The sequence below is a fragment of the Alexandromys fortis genome, unplaced genomic scaffold, assembly GCF_014885135.2.
Source record: "Alexandromys fortis isolate MF-2015 unplaced genomic scaffold, M_Fortis_MF-2015_v1.1 scaffold_40, whole genome shotgun sequence".
NCBI classification, from domain to species: domain Eukaryota; kingdom Metazoa; phylum Chordata; class Mammalia; order Rodentia; family Cricetidae; genus Alexandromys; species Alexandromys fortis.
The window spans coordinates 13,630,824-13,652,315 of record NW_026067966.1 but is presented as its reverse complement, the minus strand read 5'-3'; the positions used below and the strand labels follow the sequence as shown (position 1 = coordinate 13,652,315).

Here is a 21,492-nt window from a genome sequence, read left to right as displayed (position 1 = left end):
TATAGTAATGGCAAGGTTTAGGACTCCAGAAATCAAGTTTAGAAAATTAATCAATGAGTGATCATTAGAGGGTCGCCCCCAAGGCCCAGAGATGTAATTCAGCTGCTGTTTGTCTGGCAAGTAATTAGTCTTGATATTTTTTTTACTCCTTGGTTTTAAAAGCTGATGATTTGGGGAAGACTGCAGCCCTAAAGTTTTCTGATCCTGCTAATGTCTAACTAGCTGCTTCAGAGTTCCATATCCACTTTCCAATCAAGATTCCCCTTTTCTAATTTAAAAATATGCCTCATATTTCTTCCTTGCATTCTTAATAATGTTTGTAGACATAAGCATGTTGCATGATTAATAAGCACTCAGAAAGAGAAATTGGGGTTCAACCAAAAGATCTGCAAAGCAAAACAGCCAGCCACTTGACCTGATTTCAAGCTCTTACCTTAAACTCAGTCCAAAATCGTGATCCTGTTTTCAGGAATCTCAGAAGGAGACTGACTTCTGAGTGAGAACTGTCTCCTTCCATTTTATAATTCTCTCTATGACTGGGATTAAAGGCATGAACCACTGGGCTTAAAAACTTGCACTGCCCAGTTTCTATGGAAACTAGTGTATTGAAGGTATGTGTTAACACTGCCTGCTCTATAAGACTGACCAGTGGGATGGTTTTACTCTCTGATCTTCAGAAAACTTTATTTACTAAAATACAAGTGAAATGTCACTACATAAGACCCTAAGTAGAGAAGCCATTTCTTTTCCATCTTCCTTTCTGATGAAGCATTGATCTCTGATATGTAGAATGTTTACAAATTATTATTATTATTATTGCTTTATAAATAATACCATTCAATATTTCCACTTCCTCCCCTCCTCCCATTTCCATCCCACTCCACCACCCACCCTCCCTTAGATACTTTGTGCTTTTTGTGGCTATAATGAAAGGTGATATTTCACTGATTTCCCTCTCCACTTCTCTATCCTTTGTGTATAGGAGGGCTACTGATTTTGTGGAGTTGATCTTGTATCCTGCCACATCACGGAAGGTATTTATCAGCTGGAGGAGCTTTTTGGTAGAGTTTTTGTGGTCACTTATGTACATTATCATATCGTCTGCAAATAACGAAAGTTTGACTTCTTCTTTTCCAATTTGAATCCCCTTGATCTTCTTATGTGGTCTTATTGCTATTGATAGAACTTCAAGCACTATGTTGAAGAGGTATGGAGAGAGTGGACAGCCTTGTCTTGTTCCTGATTTTAGTGGGATGGCTTTGAGTTTCTCCTTATTTAATTTGATGTTAGCTGTTGGCTTACTGTATATTTCTTTTATTATATTTAAGTATGATCCTTTTATCCCTATTCTCTCCAAGACCTTTATCATAAAGGGGTGTTGAATTTTTTCAAGTGCTTTTTTGGCATCTAATGAAATGATCATATGTTTTTTTTCTTTCAGTTTATTTATATGATGGATTACATTGATAGATTTTCATATGTTGAACCAGCCCTGTATCTCTGGGATGAAGCCTACTTGATCATAATGGATGATTTTTTTTGATGGGTTCTTGGATTTGGTTTGCCAGTATTTTATTGAGAATTTTTGCATCAATGTTCATGAGTGAGACTGGTCTGTAATTTTTCTTGGTTGAGTCTTTGTGTGGTTTTGGTATCAGGGTAACTGTAGCTTCATAAAAAGAGTTTGGCAATGACTCTTCTGTTTCTATTATGTGAAACACATTAAGAGTATAGGCATTAGTTCTTTTTGGAAGTTCTGGTAGAATTCTACATTAAAACCATATGGTCCTGTTTAGTTTTGTCTTGTTTACTAATAAATCCTTTTTCTGGGTCTGTAAGGTGACTCAGCCAGAAAAGGCACTTGCTACAAATCCTAATGATGTGGGTTTGATCTGAGATCTACAAGATGGAAAGAAAGAATTGACTTCTACGTGTCCTCTGACTGACACAGTGCGCCCACCCACACAAAAAAGTACTATTAGACATTTCCTTTTTCTGTTTTGTTTTTAGACAACTGTAGGAAGAATACCAATAGATAGATGATGTGGGATGCCCCTTTGCATGCTGTGAATATGTTTTATTACCATTGGCTAATAAAGAAGCTGCTTTAGGCCTGTAGCAGCGCAGAATAGAGCAAGGCAGGAAATCCAAGCAGAGATAGATGAGAAAAGAAGGCGGAGTTGGGGAGACACCATGTAGCTAATGAAGGAGCCATACACAAGAACTTTACCCAGTAGGTGACAGCCTTTGGCGAAACACAGAATAATAGAAATGGCTTTTTTTTTACACTGTAAGAGTTAGTTAATAAGAAGCCTAAACAAACAATGTTTTAATTAATATAGTTTCTGTGTGATTATTTCGGGTCTGGGCAGCAGGAAACAAATGAGAGGCCTCCATCAACAGATGGAAAAGATTATTTTTAACACCACTGAATTTTTTTGTTTCTTTGTTTTTCTTTTGGTTTTTAGAGTCAGGGTTTTTCTGTGTAACTTTGGAATCTGTCCTGAAACTCACCCTGAAGACCAAGTTGGCCTTGAACTCACAGAGATCCATCTGCCTCTGCCTCCCAAGTGCTGGGGTCAAAGGTATGTACCACAACCATTCTGCTGTTGGTTTTTCAAGACAGGGTTTCTCTGTGTAGCTCTGGCTGTCCTGGAATTCATTCTGTAGACCAGGATGGCCTTGAATTCACAGAGATTCACCTACCTTTGCTTCCCAAGTTCTGGGGTCAAAGGCATGGGCCACCACACCTGGCTACACCTCTGAATTTCATTTGTAATTTCGAAGAACTATACATGTCAAGTTATAAAGCAAGTGTGTGCATGCATGTGTGTGCATGCATACAAGTGTGTGCATGCAAGTGTGTGCATACATGCATGCACACACACCAGTTGTTCTATGATGTGTTTGTTGTTCAGATAATTGCAAGAACTATTTATGACTAATTAATATAGAATTTAGTTGGCTCAGCCTGCCTTCCTTTTCTACTGATTACAGATACATAATCAAGCTGTAGCATTTATTTCTACACACCACACACACACACATTTAAATTATGAGATATATTCTAAAACCTTAAGTGAAATCTATTCTTGGTTACTATTGTGTGGTTTCTAGAGTTGTCAAATTGTTAAATCTGGCCTTTCCCACCTGTGTTTTCTGTGGGCTGGGCTCTGTTTGTGTTCTTTGTGATTTAGTGAATAGACTGGAAACTGGCAAAAGAGTACAGTGGGCAATTGATGTGTAAACCAGGTGTCAGGGAGAAATGCTGAAATAAGGGTAATATTAAAGCAAGTAATTCCTGCTAAGCAAAGATTCTTTTGGATACTTCAGAAGTTTATTTACAAAAATAAACACAAGCAGGGTGTGATGGCTCATTCCTGCAGACCCAATACTCTGGAGACTTAAGCAGGAGGATTACTACTTAAATTCAAAGCGATCCTATGCTACAGAATAAGACTAGAAAAGCAAATAAAAGTGGGCTGGTAAGATGGCTCAGAGACTAAGAACACTGACTGTTCTTCCAAAGGTACTGAGTTAAATGTCCAGCACCCACATCGTGGCTCACAACCATCTGTAATGAGATCTGGTGCCCTCTTCTGGCCTTCAGGCACACATGAAGGCAGAACACTGTATACATAATAAACAAACAAGCAAACAAATAGCAAATAAAAGGTCTGAGCTCCAACATTTCAAGTTATTTTAATACCTTCAGTGGGATTTACTGAAATGTTGAAATTTTGTTATATTTTGTTTTTGACACAGGGTCACCCGTATCCCAGGCTGGCTTCCAACTCACTACTACTGCTCAGGATGACCTTGAACTTCTGGTTTTCCTTACCTCTATTGAGTCTTCTAACCTTGTCCTGACCACCCCATCCCTACCTATTTGCCATGTGACATTTTAGACAAGGCACTGCTGGAGATACAGCTGTGAAGCAGTGAACAAAACAACTCTGTTAGGGGATGGAGTTTAGCTCACACGGGCCCTAGGTTTAGTCTACAGAATCAAACAAAAACGCACGGATGTGACATTGTTATCATGTCTGTCTATTCTTGTACTTCATCTTGGAAAGGAAACCCCACTCCTATGTCCGGAGCTTTAACACATAGAATTTTCTGACACCCAGATCTCTCAAGTGCCCAGGAAGGAACTTATAGGTGACTACATGACAAAAAAACAAAGCAAATGAACAAACGGAAAAACAAAGGATCCAGTTATGAGCTGTACTGTGGGGAAACTTTTGGCTAGTTAGTCATGGTGACACACTTGAGCGGCTGAGGCAGGAGGATTGTGAGTTCAAGGCAAACCTGGCCTACATGCATAGTGAGACCCTGTCTCAAAGGAAAGAAAAACTCTTAGGAGTAAAATCAGTGTTCCCTTTTTAGTGTCCACAGTGGTACTCGTTAGGAGAACTAGACAGCTTTCAGAGTAGAGGAAACATACTAAAAATTTATTTCATTGTTAGAGAGCATTATCAGCCCTTCATATGAATTGTTTGATTACACTGCTGCATAGGCTGTTACGATTTTCACCATCTGTTGCTTATGTGGCAAGGTCATTATGGGCTAATAGATATCCAGATTTCCCAGGGATTTGATGGCATAACCGTACCAAAAGGTAGAGGCAGCCACCTAGGTAGGACTTCTGGGAATGGAATAAAAGTCTTAGGCCTTTTCTCTGTGGATATTTCACACATAAGGTCTTTGGAAAATATGTGTGTACGCCTAGGCTGCTGTTACATTCTTAGGCTATTGTTAAGCTTTCAGAGTATAAATTCAAAAGGACTTTGAAAACACATTTTAAAATGTTCTTGATACAGAACCTTTGAGGAAGAAGAAGCAAGTGTGCTCTGAATGCTAAATTTACTTAGATTTAAAAATACAAATCTGCCAGCAAAGTTGCCATGGCAACCTTTCTTAACGTGTGTGTAAATTTTATGTCTGTCTCTTTGAGGTTTTCATCTTTCCCAACACATGGTCTAATCACAAGAATTGGGCACTGTGGTGTGTTTCTATATGGGTGGTGCCCCATAGAAATCATACAGTTTTGGAAAATGTGGATCCAGCAATAGGGACAGTTCTGTGGCATGCCATCTCGCTCTCTTTGTGGTCGTAACTGATCTGATTTCAAAGATAAAGTTTAGTATTGAAAGAAACCCATGGTTATGTCCCACATTCCTGTTTATTCTTATCTAAGCGGTTTAGAGAAAGGTCTGAGAAAGTCTGGTAAATGGTGATGCAGCTTCCCTGAGACCGTCTAAATGTACCCTTTGGATGATGTCATAGGGTAACCCCAAAGCACAGCTACTTCCACAGTGGCAAGCGTGTGCAGAGGGATAAGCCCAAGCTGCTTCTGAGCCAAACACCACCATTGCATCTCTCCTTCCACTCCGAGCTTCGGGTGTGTTTTCACTCTCAAATTATAGTCTGCCTGTTAGGGGCAAGGAGAGCAGCAGGGTGTAGAGGGGATTTTCACCCTCAGTTTTGATATTACAGATGTCTTTCTTCTTTTCCCTTCCTTCCTTCCTCCTTCCTTCCTTCCTTCCTTCCTCCTTCCTCCTTCCTTCCTTCCTTCCTCCCTTCCTCCCTTCCTTCCTTCCTCCTTCCTTCCTTCCTTCCTTCCTTCCTTCCTTCCTTCCTTCCTTCCTTCCTTTTTATTTTTGTTTTTCAAGACAGGGTATCTCTGTGTAGCCCTGACTGTTCTAGAACTCACTTTGTGCACCAGGCTGACCAGATATCCTTCTGCCTCTGCCTTGTAAGATTGAAGATTGTAGTGTACCACTACACTCCACTAAGATGCTGACAACTTCTTGAGGTTTATGGTCAGCTTTGAAATCTGTGGAACAATCTTCAGTAGGACTGGATTGTGAAATATTGACTTTATTCTAGCTACCATCTGTGTCTTTGATATTACCTCTAGTACTGTTGTAAATGAATCTCTTAGCTTTCTGTAGTTGAATCATGGACAAAGATTTATTTTTTTCTATTGAAAGGTCTTCTGATTTTTCCCTTGAAATTTCATCATAAGAGCCATGAAATAGTCACAGATGACTACTTGGCCTCTAACTTCTTATTGGCTAACTCTTACATATTAATTTAACCCATCTCCATTAATCTGTATATCATAGCCTACCAGCAAAGTTTCAACATGTCTATCTCTGGCAGTAGATCCATGGTGTCTTCCTCCTAGCATTCAGTCTAGCTTTCCCTGCCTACCTAAGTTCTGCCTTGCTATAGGTCCAAAGCAGTTTCTTTATTCAGTAATGGTAATCACAGAACCCAGAGGAAAATCCCACATCTCTCATGGATAGGTAGGATTAACACAGTAAATGTTAATGACAATATTACCAAATTAATATACAGATTCAATGCCATAACCATCTCATGGAGGAAAGTCATTGGTTAATAAAGAACCATTTGATAGGCCAGCCCTTAGGTGGGTGGAGTAAACGGAACAGAATGCTGGGAGGATGTGAGGCAGACACCATGCCTCTCCTCTCCAGGTCAGATGCGATGTAGCTCTGGCCCAAGATGGACATACACTAGAATCTTCTTGGTAAGCCACCACCTCGTGGTGCTACACAGATTAATAGATATGGGTTAAGGCAAGATGTGAAAATTAGCCAATAAGAGGCTAGATATAATGGGCCAGGCAATGTTTAAATGAATGCAATTTGTGTGTTGTTATTTCAGGGGCTAAGCTAGCCAGGCGGCTGGGAGCCAGGCAGCGGGAAGTGGCCCACAGCTCCTTCTATAACCACCAAAATTCCAAAACAACTTTTTTTTTAAAAAGAAAACTATATTTTTTCATTATATATACTAATCCAAGTTCACTCCCCCCTTCTCCTATTCTCTCCACATACCCTCCCACTCCACCCCTATCCACTCCCTTGCTACTATATATAGGCTGACCAAGGTATCATCCAAATTGAATAGGTTCCCAAAAATTCAGTACATGCAGTAGGGATAAATTCTGGTGCCACTGCCAGTGGCCCTTCAGTCTGCCACAGCCATGCAACTGTCAACCACATTCAGAGGGACCAGTTTGGTCCTATGCTTGTTCATTCCCAGTCCAGTTGGAGTTGATGAGCTCCCATTAGCTCAAGTAGACTGTTTCAGTGGGTGAACCCATCATGGTCTTGACCTCTTTGCTCATATTCTCTTCCTTCCACTCTTCAACTGGATTTTGGGAGCTCAGTCCAATGCATTGATGCGGGTCTATGTTTCTGTTTCCATCAGTTGCTGGATGAAGATTCTATGGTGATATTTAAGAAATTCATCGGTCTGACTACAGGGCAATTCAATATCGGGCCCCCTCCTCTATTGTTTAGGGTCTGAACTGGGATTATACTCCTGGGATTCCTGAGAGTTTCTCTAGAGCTAGGTTTCTTGCTAACCCTATAATGGCTCCCACAGTCAATATATCTCTTTCCTTGCTCTTATCTCTATCCTCCCTCCATCTCGACTATCCCATTTCCTCAAGTTCTCCTCACCTCTCCCTTTCTCTCCTCCTTTCCCCCTTCCACCCCCACTTCTCTGCTCCACCCCCATACTCCCAATTTTATCAGGTGATCTTGTCTGTTTCCATTTTCCAGGTGGCTCTATATGTTTTTCTTAGGGTTCACCTTATTACTCAGCTTCTCTAGGATCATGAACTATAGGCTCAATATCCTTTTGCTTATAGCTAGTATCCACTTATAAGTGATTACATACCATATTCATCTTTTTAGCTCTGGGTTACCTCTCTCAGAATAGTGTTTTCTTTTTTCCCTTTCTTTCTTTCTTTCTTTCTTTCTTTCTTTCTTTCTTTCTTTCTTTCTTTCTTTTTTTTTGTGAGCCAGACTATTACTTTATTTCTTCCAGGGAGCTGGCCAAAGCACTCTCAGAACTTCTGGAACTGCTTCTTGGTGCCAGCAGCCTTAGTGACCTTGAGTATGTTGAAACTCACAGGGGCCTGCACTTCCCCACAGTGACAATGTCGCTGATCTGTACATCCCTCAAATGGGGGACAGGTGCACAGACATGTTCTTGTGGCATTTCTTTCGGATGTAATGAAGATAGTCCGGGCGAATGACAATGGTCCTCTGCATCTTCATTATGGTCATGACACCAGACCGAATCTGACCTCAGATGGAGATGTTGCCAGTGAGCGGGCATTTCTTGTCAATGTAGGTGTCCTCAATGGCCTCCTTGGGCGTCTTGAAGCCTAGATCAATGTTTTTGTAGTACCAAGGGAGTTTGTCTGCTGCGGGACAATTCTCTGTATTCTGTCAATTATGTTTTAAATAAACGCTGATTGGCCCATAGCCAAGCATGAAATATGGGTGGGACAACCCGACAGGAAGGCAGGGAAATGGGAACAGGAGTATTCTAGGAAGAAGGAAGCTCTTTCCTCAGTCCTGTCCAGACACCAAGAAGGAAGATATGACCTGCCTTGCTGAAAAGGGTACTGTACTGAGCCATGTGGCTAACATAGATAAGAATAATGGGTTAATATAAGTTATAAGAGTTAATAAGAAGCCTGAGCTAATGGGCCAATCAGTTTATCATTAATATAAACCTCTTTGTGTGATTTCTTTGGGGCTTAATGGCTGTGGGAACTGGGTAGGACAGAAACCCCAATAAGCAGACCCTCATGTTACAGAATGGTGCCCATATGGACAACTGCTTCCACATAAAGCCTGAGACATCTTGGGAAGTAATTCTAGAACAAAATAACAGTATCATGCATGGCTTCTTGGTAGCAGCAATTTCTTGTGTCTGCTATGCTTGCTAGAGGCAAGCAAGTGCTCTCATTTAACAGAGACTTCCTCACTCAGCTTTAGCTGCAAAACCTTGCAGCTATTTTAAGAGGTCCTGCCACGAAACACTTACATAGTGTTGATGAAAAGCCAACCACATGCTTTTTGGTTTTCAGCCGTAGCAGGAAAAAAGCCACACTGTTTTAAAATGCTGGCTTTCTGGGCCATCCTGCCAGGGCAAACTGTGACTCTTTCAGGCAGGCAGTCTGACTATGGAGCATTTGGTATGGTTTGTGAGCAGCCTGCTGCAGCTTGCTTGGTGGCAGAGACCTTGAAATGCCATAGAGTTATGGCAATAAACATGGCTAAAGCCAGTACCTCTGCCACGAGGCTGGAATCTCAGAAAGCTAAGGAATGGGATGGATACAGCCAGTAAAGCCAAGGCTTTAATTCTACGCATATTGTTTGATAAATTAAAGACTCATGTGGCCAGATAAAGAGATATACAGTAAAGAGAGATTCAAAGAAAAAAATGGTTTACTGTGTGTTTAAAAATATATGCTGGCTTGGGAGAGAAAAGATAAAGGTTAAAGTCCTTAAAATAAAAAAGAAAGAGAGAGAGTAGTTGGGTGTGGAGGTACACACCTTTAATCCCAACACTTGGGAGGCAGAGGCAGACAGATCTCTGTGAGTTCAAGGTGTGGTAGCATACACCTTTAATCCCAGCACTGAGAAGGCAGAGACAGATGGATCTCTGTGAGTTCAAGGACAGTCTGTTCTACAGAGTGAGTTCCAGGACAAAGATACACAGAAACCCTGTCTCAAAAAGTCAAAAATAAAAATAAAAGAAACAGAGTTTAAAATAAAGCCACATAAAGATGGAAAACACACAGAGAATCTGAATACTATATGTTATTGTGCTTTCCTTAAATTCTTTGAATGCTGAGGAAGGAGCAACACCTGTTAAAGATACTTGTTTATAAATGCTGCTAAATTAATCCAAGATAGGTATTTTGAAATTATCTTGACCTCAAAATTGAAGTAAAAAGGTATCTTACTTTGGAGAAGACATTTTGCTTTTGTTTCCACAGGAAATGAGAGGCAATGGATTCATTCTGAGTTAAGAAAAATCATGTTTGATCAAGGAAGACCACCTGAGAAATCTCTGGTAGAAACAGATGGCCCAGATGTCTGAGTTCCACATCCAGAACAGATTCAAGACTGCTGCCTTGAGATGATCAAGACACACAGGATACTCCAATCAGGACTTAATCATAATTCTAAATATTCTTTAGGTTTCCACAAAATTATCAGCATTGCTAACCAGCTAAATAGTGAGAAAAACTACACTCACATTCCCCAAAAATGGACTATGGATGTTCTTGTTTTAGTTTAGTTTTTTTTTTTTTTTAAAAAAAAAGAGGGGGAAATGGTGTGGTACAATTCTGTATTCTGTCAATTATGTTTTAAATAAATGCTGATTGGCCTGTAGCCAGGCTGGAAGTATAGGTGGAATAACCTGACAGGAAGTAGAGCAGGGCAATGAGAACAGGAGTATTCTGGGAAGAAGGAAGCTCTTTCCCCAATCCTGTCCAGACACCAAAGAAGGAAGATATGACCTGCCCCACTGCAAAAGATCCTGTACCAAGCCATGTGGCAAACATAGATAAGAATAATGGGTTAATATAAGTTATAAGAGTTAATAAGAAGCCTTAGCTAATGGGCCAATCAGTTTATCATTAATATAAACCTCTCTGTGTGATTTCTTTGGGGCTTAATGGCTGTGGGAATTGGGCAGGACAGAAACCCCAAATAACAGGTCCTCATGTTACATTTTTCCTTGCCAGTTTCTCCAAGCAGAACATGCTTCTTGTTTTGAAATATTGTGGGCTTGTTTGGGTAAGCACATTCAGTCTGAATGTCCTCCATCTTCCTGGCAGCCTGAGGAAAAGAAAGCAGGATGGTGTTTTCAAATTCCATCCATTTGCATACAAAATTCAAGATGTCATTGTTTTTTTTTTTTTTTTACCACTGAGTAATACTCTAATGTGTAAATTGCAACATTTTCTTTATCTATTCTTCAGTTAAGGGGCATCTAGGTTGTCTCCATGTTCTGGTAATTACAAATAATGCTGCTATGAACATATCTGAACAAATACCTTTGTAGTATGATTGAGCATCTTTTGGGTAGGTGCCCAAGGTATTGCTGGATCAGGAGGTTGGTTGATTCCCAATTTTCTGAGAAACTGCGATACTTATTTCCAAAGTCATTGTACAAGTTTGCATTCCCACCAGCAATGGATGAGTGTTTCCCTTACTACACATCATCTCCAGCATAAGCTATCATTGCTGTTTTTGATTTTAGTCATTCTGACATGTGTAAGATGGTATCTCAGAGTTGTTTTGATTTGCATTTCTCTGATGGCTAGAGATGTTAAACATTTCCTTAAGTATTTTTTACCATTTGAAATTCTTCTGTTGAGAATTCTCTGTTTAGTTCTGTACCCAATTTTTTAATTAGGTTATTTAGAATTTTGATGTCTAATTACTTGAGTGCTTTATATATTTTGGAGATTAGTCCTTTGTCTGATGTGGTGTTGGTGAAAATCTTTTCCCATTCTAGGTTGCCTTTTTGTCTTATTTACTGTGTCCTTTGCTTTACAGAATATTTTCAGTTTCAGGAGGTCCCATTTACTTATTGTTGCTCTCAGAGTCCATGCTACTGGTGTTATATTTAGAAAGTGGTCTCCTGTGCCCATGCATTGAAGATTACTTCCCACTTTCTCCTCTATCAGGTTCAATGTGGTTGGATTTATATTGAGGTCTTTAATCCATTTGGACTTGAGTTTTGTGCATAGTGATAGATATAGATCTATTTTCATTCTTCTACATGTTGGCATCCTGTTATGCTAGAAACATTTGCTGAAGATACTTTTTTTTCATTGTATAATTTTAGTTTCTTTATCAAATATCCATGTTCATAGGTATGTGGATTAATAACCCAGTCTTTGATTGGATTATATTGGTCAACCTCTCTGTTTTTATTCATTACTGTAACTCTGTAATAGAGCTTGATGTCAGGGATGGTGATACCTCTGGAAGTTTTGGCTTTCCTGGGATTTTTGTTTTTCCATATGAAGATGAGTATTATTCTTTAATAATACTCATTAATATTGAGTATTACTGAGTAATATGTGAAGAATTGTGTTGGGATTTTGATGGAGATTGCCTTGAATCTATAGATTGCTTTTGGTAGGATTGCCATTTTTATTATGTATATCCTAGTTATCTAAGAGCATGAGAAATCTTTCCATTTTCTGGTATCTTCTTTAATTTCTTTCTTCAAAGACTTAAAGTTCTTGTCAAATAGGTCTTTAACTTCTTTGGTTAGTGTTACCACAAGATATGTTATATGATTTGTGGCTATTGTGAAAGGTGATGTTTCTCTGATTTCCCTCTCTGCATCTTTATCATTTGTATATAGGAAGGTTACTGATATTTTTTGAGTTGATCTTGTATCCTGCCACATCATGGAAGGTATGTATCAGCTGTAGGGGTTCTCTTATATATACTACCATAGCATCTGCAAATACCAAACATTTGACTTCTTCCTTTCCAATTTGAATCCCCTTGATCTTCTTTTGTTGTCTTATTGCTATAGCTAAAACTTCAAGAACTATGTTGAAGAGATGTAGAGAGAGTGGGCAGCCTTGTCTTGTTCCTGATTTTAGTGGAATTGCTTTGAGTTTTTCTTCATTTAATTTGATGATATCTTGCTGTTTATTGCTTTTAATGTTTAGATATATTCCTTGTATCCCTGATCTCTCCAAGACTTATATCATGAAGGAATGTTGGATTTTGTAGAATGCTTTTTCAGCATCTAATGAGATGATCATATGGTATTTTTCTTTAAGTTTATTTATATGATGGATTACATTGATAGATTGGTCTGTGGTTCTCTTTCTTGTTTGAGTCTTTGTGTGGTTTTGGTATCAGGGTAACTGCAGTCTCATAAAAAGAGTTTGGCAATGATCCTTCTGTTTCTATTATGTGGAACACTTTAAGGAGTATAGGTATTAGTTCTCCTTGGAAGTTCTGATAGAATTCTGCACTAAAACCATTTGGCTCTGGGCTTTTTTTCGGTTGGGAGATTTTTTGATGACAGTTTCTATTTCCTTGCAGTTTATAAGTCTACTTAAATTGTTCACCTGGTCTTAATTTAATTTTGGTATATGGTATCTATCTAGAAAATTGTTCATTTAATTTTCCAATTTTGTTGAGTACAGTTTTTGTAATATGACCTAATGATTCTCTGAATTTCCTCAGTGTCTGTTGTTCTGTTCCCCTTTTCATTTCTGATTTTGTTAATTCAGATGATCTGTCTTGTCTTTTGATTAGTTTGGATAAGGGTTTGTCTACTTTGTTGATGTTCTCAAAGAACAACCTCTTTGTTTCATTGATTCTTTGTATTGATTTCTTTGTTTCTATGTTGTTGATTTCAGCCCTCAATTTGATTATTTCCTGTTTTCTACTCTGCCTGGGTGAGTCTGCTTCTTTTTGTTATAGAGCTTTCAGGTGTGCTGTTAAGTCACTAATGTGAGCTTTCTCTATTTCCTTTATGTGGGTACTTAGTGCTATGAACTTTCCTCTTAGCACTGCTTTCATAGTGTCCCATAGGTTTGGATATGTTGTGCCTTCATTTTTGTTGAATTCTAGGATGTCTTTAATTTCTTTCTTTATTTTTTTTCCTTGACCCAGGGGTGGTTCAGTAGTTCACTGTTCAATTCCTATAACTTTGTAGGCTTTCTGAGAGTAGTATTTGTTATTAAATTCTAACTTTAATACTTGGTGATCTGATAAGACACAGGGGATTACTACATTTTTTTGTATCTTGGTGGTTTGCTTTGTTACTGAGTATGTGATCATTTTTTGAGAATGTTCCATGAGGTGCTGAGAAGGTATATTCATTTGTGTTTGGATGTAATATTCTATAGATGTTTATTAAGTCCATCTGATTCATGACATATGTAAGTTCCCTTATTTCTCTGTTAAGTTTCTTTCTGGTTGACCTGTCCATTGGCAAGAATTGAGTGTGGAAGTCTCCTACTATTAGTGTGTTGGGTTTGATGTGTGATTTGAGTAAAGTTTCTTTTACATATCTGGTTGCTCTTGTATTTGGGGCAGAGATGTTCAGGATTGAGATTTCATCTTGATGTGTTCCTTTTATGTGTATAAAGTGTCCTTCTCCATCTCTACTGATTGATTTTAGTTTGAAATGTATTTTGTTAGATAGCTACACCCACTTGTTTCTTAGGTCTATTTGCAAAACCTTTTCCCCACCCTGTAGTCTGAGGTCGTGTTTGTCTTTGTGTTTGAGGTGTGTTTCTTGTATAGCAAAAGGCTAGGTCCTCTTTTTGTATCCATTCTCTTATCCTATGTCTTTTTATATGTGAATTGAGTCCATTGGTACTAAGAGGTATTAATGACAAGGGGTTATTAATTCCTGTTATTTTTTGGTAGTAGTTTTGTATGTTTCTCTTCTTTGGGCTTTCTGGTGGGTTATCTGTTGCCTGTGTTTTTGTGGGTGCAGTTAGCTTTCTTGGGTTGGGATTTTCCTTCTAGTACTTTTTGTAGAGTTGGGTTTGTGGATATGTGTTGTTTTAATCTGTTATTGTCAAAGAATATCTTGTTTTCTCCATCAATGGTGATTGAAAGCTTTGCTTGGTATATTAGTCTGGGCTTGCATCTATGGTCTCTTAGTGTCTGTAGCACATATGCCCAGGACCCTCCGGCTTTCATGGTTTCCATTGAGAAGTCGAGTGTAATTCTGATAGGACTTCCTCTGACCTTTTTCCTTTGCAGCTCTTAATGTTCTTTCTTTACTCTGTATGTTTTGTATTTTGATTATTATATGGTAAGGGGACAGTTTTTTTTTATCCAGTCTATTTGGTGTTCTGTAAGCTTCATAGCGATATTCTTCTTTAGGTTGGAAACGTTTTCTTCTATGATTTTATTTTCTATGAAATATATTTTCTATGCCTTTGAGCTGTATTTTTTCTCCTATCCCTATTATTCTTAGGTTTGTTTTTTTCATAGTGTCCCAGATTTCCTGGATGCTTTGTATTAAGAATTGGTTGGATTTAGTGTTTTCTTTGGCCAATGAATCTGCTTCCTCTATAGTATCTTCAACACCTGAGATTCTTTCTTCTATCTCTTGTATTCTGTTGGTTGTACTTGTCTCTGTAGTTCCTGCTAGTTTACCCAGATTTTCCATATCCAGAATTCCCTTGGTTTGTGTTTTCTTTATTACCCTTATTTCGACCTTCAAGCCTTGAACTGTTAGCTTCACCTCCTTGATTTTTTTTTGTTTTCTTGGGTTTCTTTGAGTGATTTATTAATTTCTTCCAATTTTTTATATGTTTTTACCTCTATTTCATTAAGGGAGCATTTTATTTCCCCTTAAAAGGTCTCCATCATTTTCACAAAGTTATATTTAAAGTCATGTTTTTCTGCTTTGTCTGGATTAGGATGATCAAACCTCCATGGGTTCTGTTGTTACCTTGTTCTTTTAAGGTTGTTGGAGGGATTCTTGCATTAGTACCTACCCATCTCTTCCTTCAAATGAGACTGACAATGTCTTTGCACCTTGGTCCAATACTTGTGGTGCTAGTCTGAGTGTTTGGGAATTTTTCTTGGTGTGTTCTGTACTGTCAATATCTGTGTCTCGGGAAGCCCCTGAGGTCCCTCTAAGCCTACTCCCTTGGTCTTCTCTTCTGGTTTGCTAACTAGGTCCTCAATCTTAGTCCCCTCAGTGTTGTAGCAAGCTCTTGGTCCCCTCAGTATTTAGCAAGCTCTTGATTCCATTGGTATTGTAACAAGCTGTGTTTTAGAGTTCCACCAAGGTTGCAGGAGAATAGGCATGTTTGGGGGTGGGATGGGACTAGTAGCTTGGAAGGTCAGATGGATGGGATTGGGTTTGGGTGAAGCCTATATACAGGAAAGTTTCCTGCTGCCTGGCTAGAAAAGGTAAGGGAGTTGGGAGGAAGGAATTGGGGTTTCATCCCACTCTGGAGGTCCTAGAGAATGGGGTGTCCCACCGTGTGGCTGTTCACTCACCTCTTAAGTTCCCTCAATATTGGAGCAAGCTGTGTTTCAGGGTCCCACTGAGGTGTCAGGAGGATAGTGACTTTTCCCAAAACAACTTTTCACAGACCTCAAAAGAACAATAATCAACATCATATCAAAACCCAAAAAAAACTCAGGATAGGAAAAACAGTCTTGGACAAGAAAGGGACCTTGAGAGTTATCACTATCACTGACTTCAAGCTTTACTATAGAGCTACAGTAATAAAAAATAGCTTGGCATTGGCATAAAAACAAAGACTTTGACCAGTGGAATCAAATCGAAGATCCAAATATTAATCCACACACCTAGGAACATCTGATTTTTGACAAAGAAGCTAAAAATAGAAAATAGGGGAAAAAAAGAAAGCATCTTCAACAAATGGTGCTGGTATAACTGGATGTCAACATGTAGAAGAATGAAAATAGATACATATCTATCACCATGCACAGAACTCAAGTCCAAATGGATCAGACCTCAACATAAATTATACCATACTGAGCCTTGTAGAAGAGAATAGTGGGAAGTAGCTTTGAATGAATTGGCACAGGAGACCACCTCCTAAATATAACTCCATTAGCACAGACATTTTTGATGATATATTGATTTTTATTGAGCTTTACATTTTTCTGCTCTCCTCCCTGCCTCTCCCCTTCCTACTTTGACCCTCCCCCAAGGTCCCCATGCTCCCAATTTATTCAGGAGATCTTGTCTTTTTTTCCTTCCCATGTAGATTAGAGCTATGTAAGTCTCTCTTAGTCTCCTCATTGTTGTCTAAGTTCTCTGGGATTGTGGTTTGTAGGCTGGTTTTCTTTAATTTATGTTTAAAAACCACATGTATAAGTAAGTACATGTGATAATTGTCTTTCTGTGTCGGATTACCTCACTCAAAATAATGTTTTCTAGCTCCATCTGTTATCCTGCAAAATTCAAGGTGTCGTTATTTTTTTTCTGCTGTGTAGTACTCCATTGTGTAAATGTACCACATTTTCCTTATCCATTCTTCGATCGAGGGGCATTTTGGTTGTTTCCAGGTTCTGGCTATGACAAACAAAGCTGCTATGATCATAGTTGAGCACATGTTTTTGTGGCACGATTGAGCATCCTTTGGATATATACCCAAAAGTGGTATTACTGGGTCTTGAGAAAGGTTGTTTCCTACTTTTCTGAGAAATCACCACACTGACATCCAAAGGGGTTGTACGAGCTTGCATTCCCACCAGCAATGCAGGAGTGTTCCCTTTTCCCCACCACCTCTCCAGCATAAGCTGTCATCAGTGTTTTTGATCTTGGCCATTCTTACAGGTGTAAGATGGAAACTCAGAGTTGTTTTGATGTGCATTTCTCTGATGACTAATGATGTTGATCATTTCCTCAAGTGTCTTTCAGCCATTTTAGATTCCTCTGTTGAGAGTTCTCTCTTTAGGTCTGTACTCCATTTTTTTAAAATTAGATTATGTATTCTTTTGGTGACCAATTTATTGAGTTCTTTGTATATTTTAGAGACTCCTAGTTTCCAGCCAGCCAAAGGGCCAAGAATGCTGTCACACTGAGCCTAAGATCTAAAGTTGACATTTTCCTGATTTGCTAAAACCTACCTACCTGATGTATTAAATGTATTTAATACACCAAATGTATTAAAAATTATGTTATTTGCTGTAAAAAAGACCTGTAGCTTGTATGTACCTGACTCCTGGGGCATGGCCTCTTATACTATATACATGGATGAAAAATCTGGGTCTGTCCCTTCTCTCCTTCCCCTTTCCGCCAGCTGCTCATTTTGGATGGCATGATCCAACTAGTCAAGTGGAGGTTTCCGATTTGTGAGTTTACCCCTAAATAAATATCTATTTCTCAAGTCTGAGATAATGTGGGATTTCTTTTATGCGTCCGGTCACACTTGACACCCATGTGGATTTAAACTCCATGCCTCCTGGGCAAGCTGTTGAGCTGCTCCATGGGCCTGGACAGTCTCTGCCCACCTGGCTTGCTCTCTTGCCTGAGCGTTTGTTTGATTTTGTTTGTTTGTTTGTTTTGTAAAATCCCAGTCACAATGGAATGTGCAGCGCTTATGCGGTGCAAGCCAGAGTGCAAGCAGACAGGCTGTTTGCAGACTGCTGCAACCCCCCCCCCCCAGTGGTTCTTTGTCATGTGGCAGCATGTGCAGCTTCCCGGTTTCTCTTCTCTGTCCTTGGGTTCTGAGTTTCTTGTTCTGTGTATTGAATTGAATTAGTTACATTTAATTTGTCGAGCAGCTCATATTTCCCAGTCTTTAACAAGACACTAAAACAGGACCAGACACTAAAACAGGACCGTTCCTGCCACCCATTGCATTGATTCTAGTTGCGACTTAGCAACCATGCCATCTGCTGGATAACAGGTAACATGGCAGATTTCATTTCCAATGCGATTTTTAGTGCTTTCTTTGCTAATACTATGGATTGTATTACGCAAGGCTTATATGACTATGGGGATACCTCAATTTATTGATTAATAGGTTTCAGTTTTCTCCATATTCTATCATTAAGGAAGAATATTGCACTCATAGGAATGATACATTCTTTATGGACTAATAATGAACAGCTAGTTGACGGGATTAATATAATCAAAAATCAGAGGCTATCTGAACAATGGATATTATGATAGACAGAATTGACTCCATATCTAAAGGTACTAGGAAGTTATCTGAAAGAATTCATATTGTTGAATTTGACATTCAAAAGTTATCAAAAAGTTTTGATAAATTAACAGACAGACTGTACCTCCAGGATGGCAATCTACACGATATTCAAGAGAAGTCCAAGGAGGAGACGCTATCTTTAAAGGAGAACATTAAAACAGGTGCAGAATGAGGACAAGAGACTTGATGCCACAAAGTAATGAGGAAACATCAAACTGCCAAATGTTTTAATTGTGGTAAAAATAGGACATCTGAGAAGGGATTGTAGGCAAGGAATTTCTAGAACTAATGGTAAAAATAGGAGACCTCGGCCTTCAGGTATATGTAGAAGGTGTGGTAAAGGCTGACATTGGACCAATGAATGTAGATCAACAACAGACAGACATGGCAACCCAATACCATCGGGAAACTCCTTGAGGGGCCTCTTGCAGGCCCCCAAGCCAAAAGTGGCTGAGTCATTTCTAGTAACTGTGAAGGACATGCCATCCCAGTAAAAATTAAAAAATCCAGAACTTTCTGTGCAAGATGATACTGTTTAAAATGATGGCACAAATTTGGAGGATAAGTCAAAAATTCAAATAGGAAATGAGAAATGTATATTCTGGCAAACTTCTATAAATGATCAGAGACCAAAGCTAAGAATGTGTATAAATGTAACTGTAATTGTTGGCTTGATAGACACAGGAGCAGCTATGAGTATCATCACTCCAGAATCTTAGCATCCAAATTGGCTTCTTCATGAGGCAGACGTTCAATTGCTAGGAATTGGAACCATATCTCAAGTTAAACAAAGCAGAAGGCAGAATTATATGCTGTTCTCATGGTGTTAAGGGATTCTAAAGAACCACTTAATATAGTTACTGATTCACAATATGCAGAAAGAGTTGTCTTGCATATTGAAACTGCTGAATTTATACCAGATGATATAGAATTGATTTCATTATTTATCCAGGTGCAAGACATAATCAGGAATAGGCTTTGTCCTATGTATATAACACACATCTGATCCCATACGGGTCTGCTAGGTCCTCTAGCACAAGATAATGCAGAAATTGATCAATTATTGATTGGTAGCATGTTGTAGGCCTCAGAATTTCATAAGAGAAATCACATCAATAGCAAAGGTTTATAGAAAGAGTTTTCCATTACATGGCAGCAAGCAAAAGAGATTATAAAGAGATGCCCTACTTGCCCTTTCTATAACCAAACACTGCTACCTACAGGGACTAACCCAAAGGGTACTCAAAGAAAATCTGGCAGATGGATGTGTTCCACTTTGCAGAATTTGGAAAATTAAAATATGTACACCACACTATTGTCACTTATTCAGGGTTTCAGTGGGCAACTGCTTTAAGCTCAGAAAAGGCTGATTCAGTAATCACACATTTATTAGAAGTCATGGCCATCATGGGTATACCTGCACAAATAAAGGCAGATAATGGTCCAGCATATATCTCTAGGAAAATGAAACTGTTTTTTGCTTATTATAATATTACACATGTTACAGGTATACCAAACAATCCTACAGGTCAAGCAATTATAGAAAGATCAAATCGAAGTATAATGGATATGTTAAATAAACAAAAAGAGGTGGAAAATGCCCCCAGAAATAGATTACATAATGCTTTATTAACCTTGAATTTTCTTAACACTAATGAGAAAGCCAGGAGATGTGCTGCATTGGGGAAGGGGTTTTGCTCTTGTTTCCACAGGAGAAAAAAATTATGGATACCATCAAAATGAATAAAGATTTGGTTTGAAGAGGAGAAACCTCTTGGAAAGAAAAAAATGACAGCTCATCCTCAATGATGGTACCCATACAGGTGGTGAGGAAAGCATATAGGATGGGGACAGGGTTCTGTTCTTGTCTTTGCAGGAAAACACTCATCTTCAAAAAGTCAAGAAAACCTGGCTGTTTGAATGATGACCGATGGAAAATTAAGTACCCAATAAGAATCATCAAGAAAATCAAATATGTTTCATAAGTATAAATGATAGAGTGTATAATTTATATATGTATGTATTTATTTATTTCTGAATATGTAGAGCTGGTTTTGTAGGTGGACAATGGCTCTATCCTTCTTTAAATCTAAGCATATTGTTAAAAGAAAAATCCGGAGTTTCTATCTCATGTTAGGAGCCATGATATGGGACAGAAAGAAAAAAGAATTTAGAAAAAATTTTACTTTTCTTGATATCTATTTTTGTCTTTATTGTATCTTTCATTGAATATATATATATATGTCTGTATATGTCTATATAAATAATGCTTAAGTTTTCTGCAATGAACAATGAATTTTCCTGAAGTAATCTTTGAAGTATCCAGGAAAAAGATGGGGCCCCACAACAACAACTCCACCTGGTTGATATGACATCATGATACTGATAGCACTACTACAAGACTTGTTTTGGGTACCAGCTACACAAGATGGTTCCAACTTGGTTAGGTGAAGTGGTGCACAGCACATTTTTATAACATTCTGGCAAGACCTCTTCAAAATACTCAGAGACTATTTGCAATCATACCAGACATTAATTTTGAAACTTAGCCATCATTTTACTTTAACAGGATCCCATAGAAAGAATGTTGCCCCCATGACAGCTGGAAGTAATTCTAGAAGACGACATCCCCCCTCCCAACAAAGTTTGTCTTCAGGGTTAGGGACATCATTTAGGGTCTAATTATGATTGGTATAGGGTTGGGGGTTGGGGAGGAAATTTTATAGGCTCAGAGATCCTTTTGAAAAAAAAAGAAAATTGAATGGGATAATAGATTGATAGAGTGAATACTTGTGAGTTATTACTTATAAACAATTACATTGGTAGAAATTCTTGTATATTGATACAAAGTTCTCTCCCCGTCCCCCCTTATCCCCAACCCATCCCACCCCCCAAGATCTCAATTTTCTCCCTGGCAATTTTGTCTACTTCCCATAGCCAAGAGG

The 21,492-nt window shown here is 38.7% G+C and overlaps 1 pseudogene; it reads right to left on the bottom strand.

Annotated features, from left to right (window-relative positions):
- Positions 1-7,885: 7,885 nt before the first annotated feature.
- On the bottom strand, positions 7,886-10,673 carry LOC126508867 (40S ribosomal protein S11-like; annotated as a pseudogene).
- Positions 10,674-21,492: the final 10,819 nt, after the last annotated feature.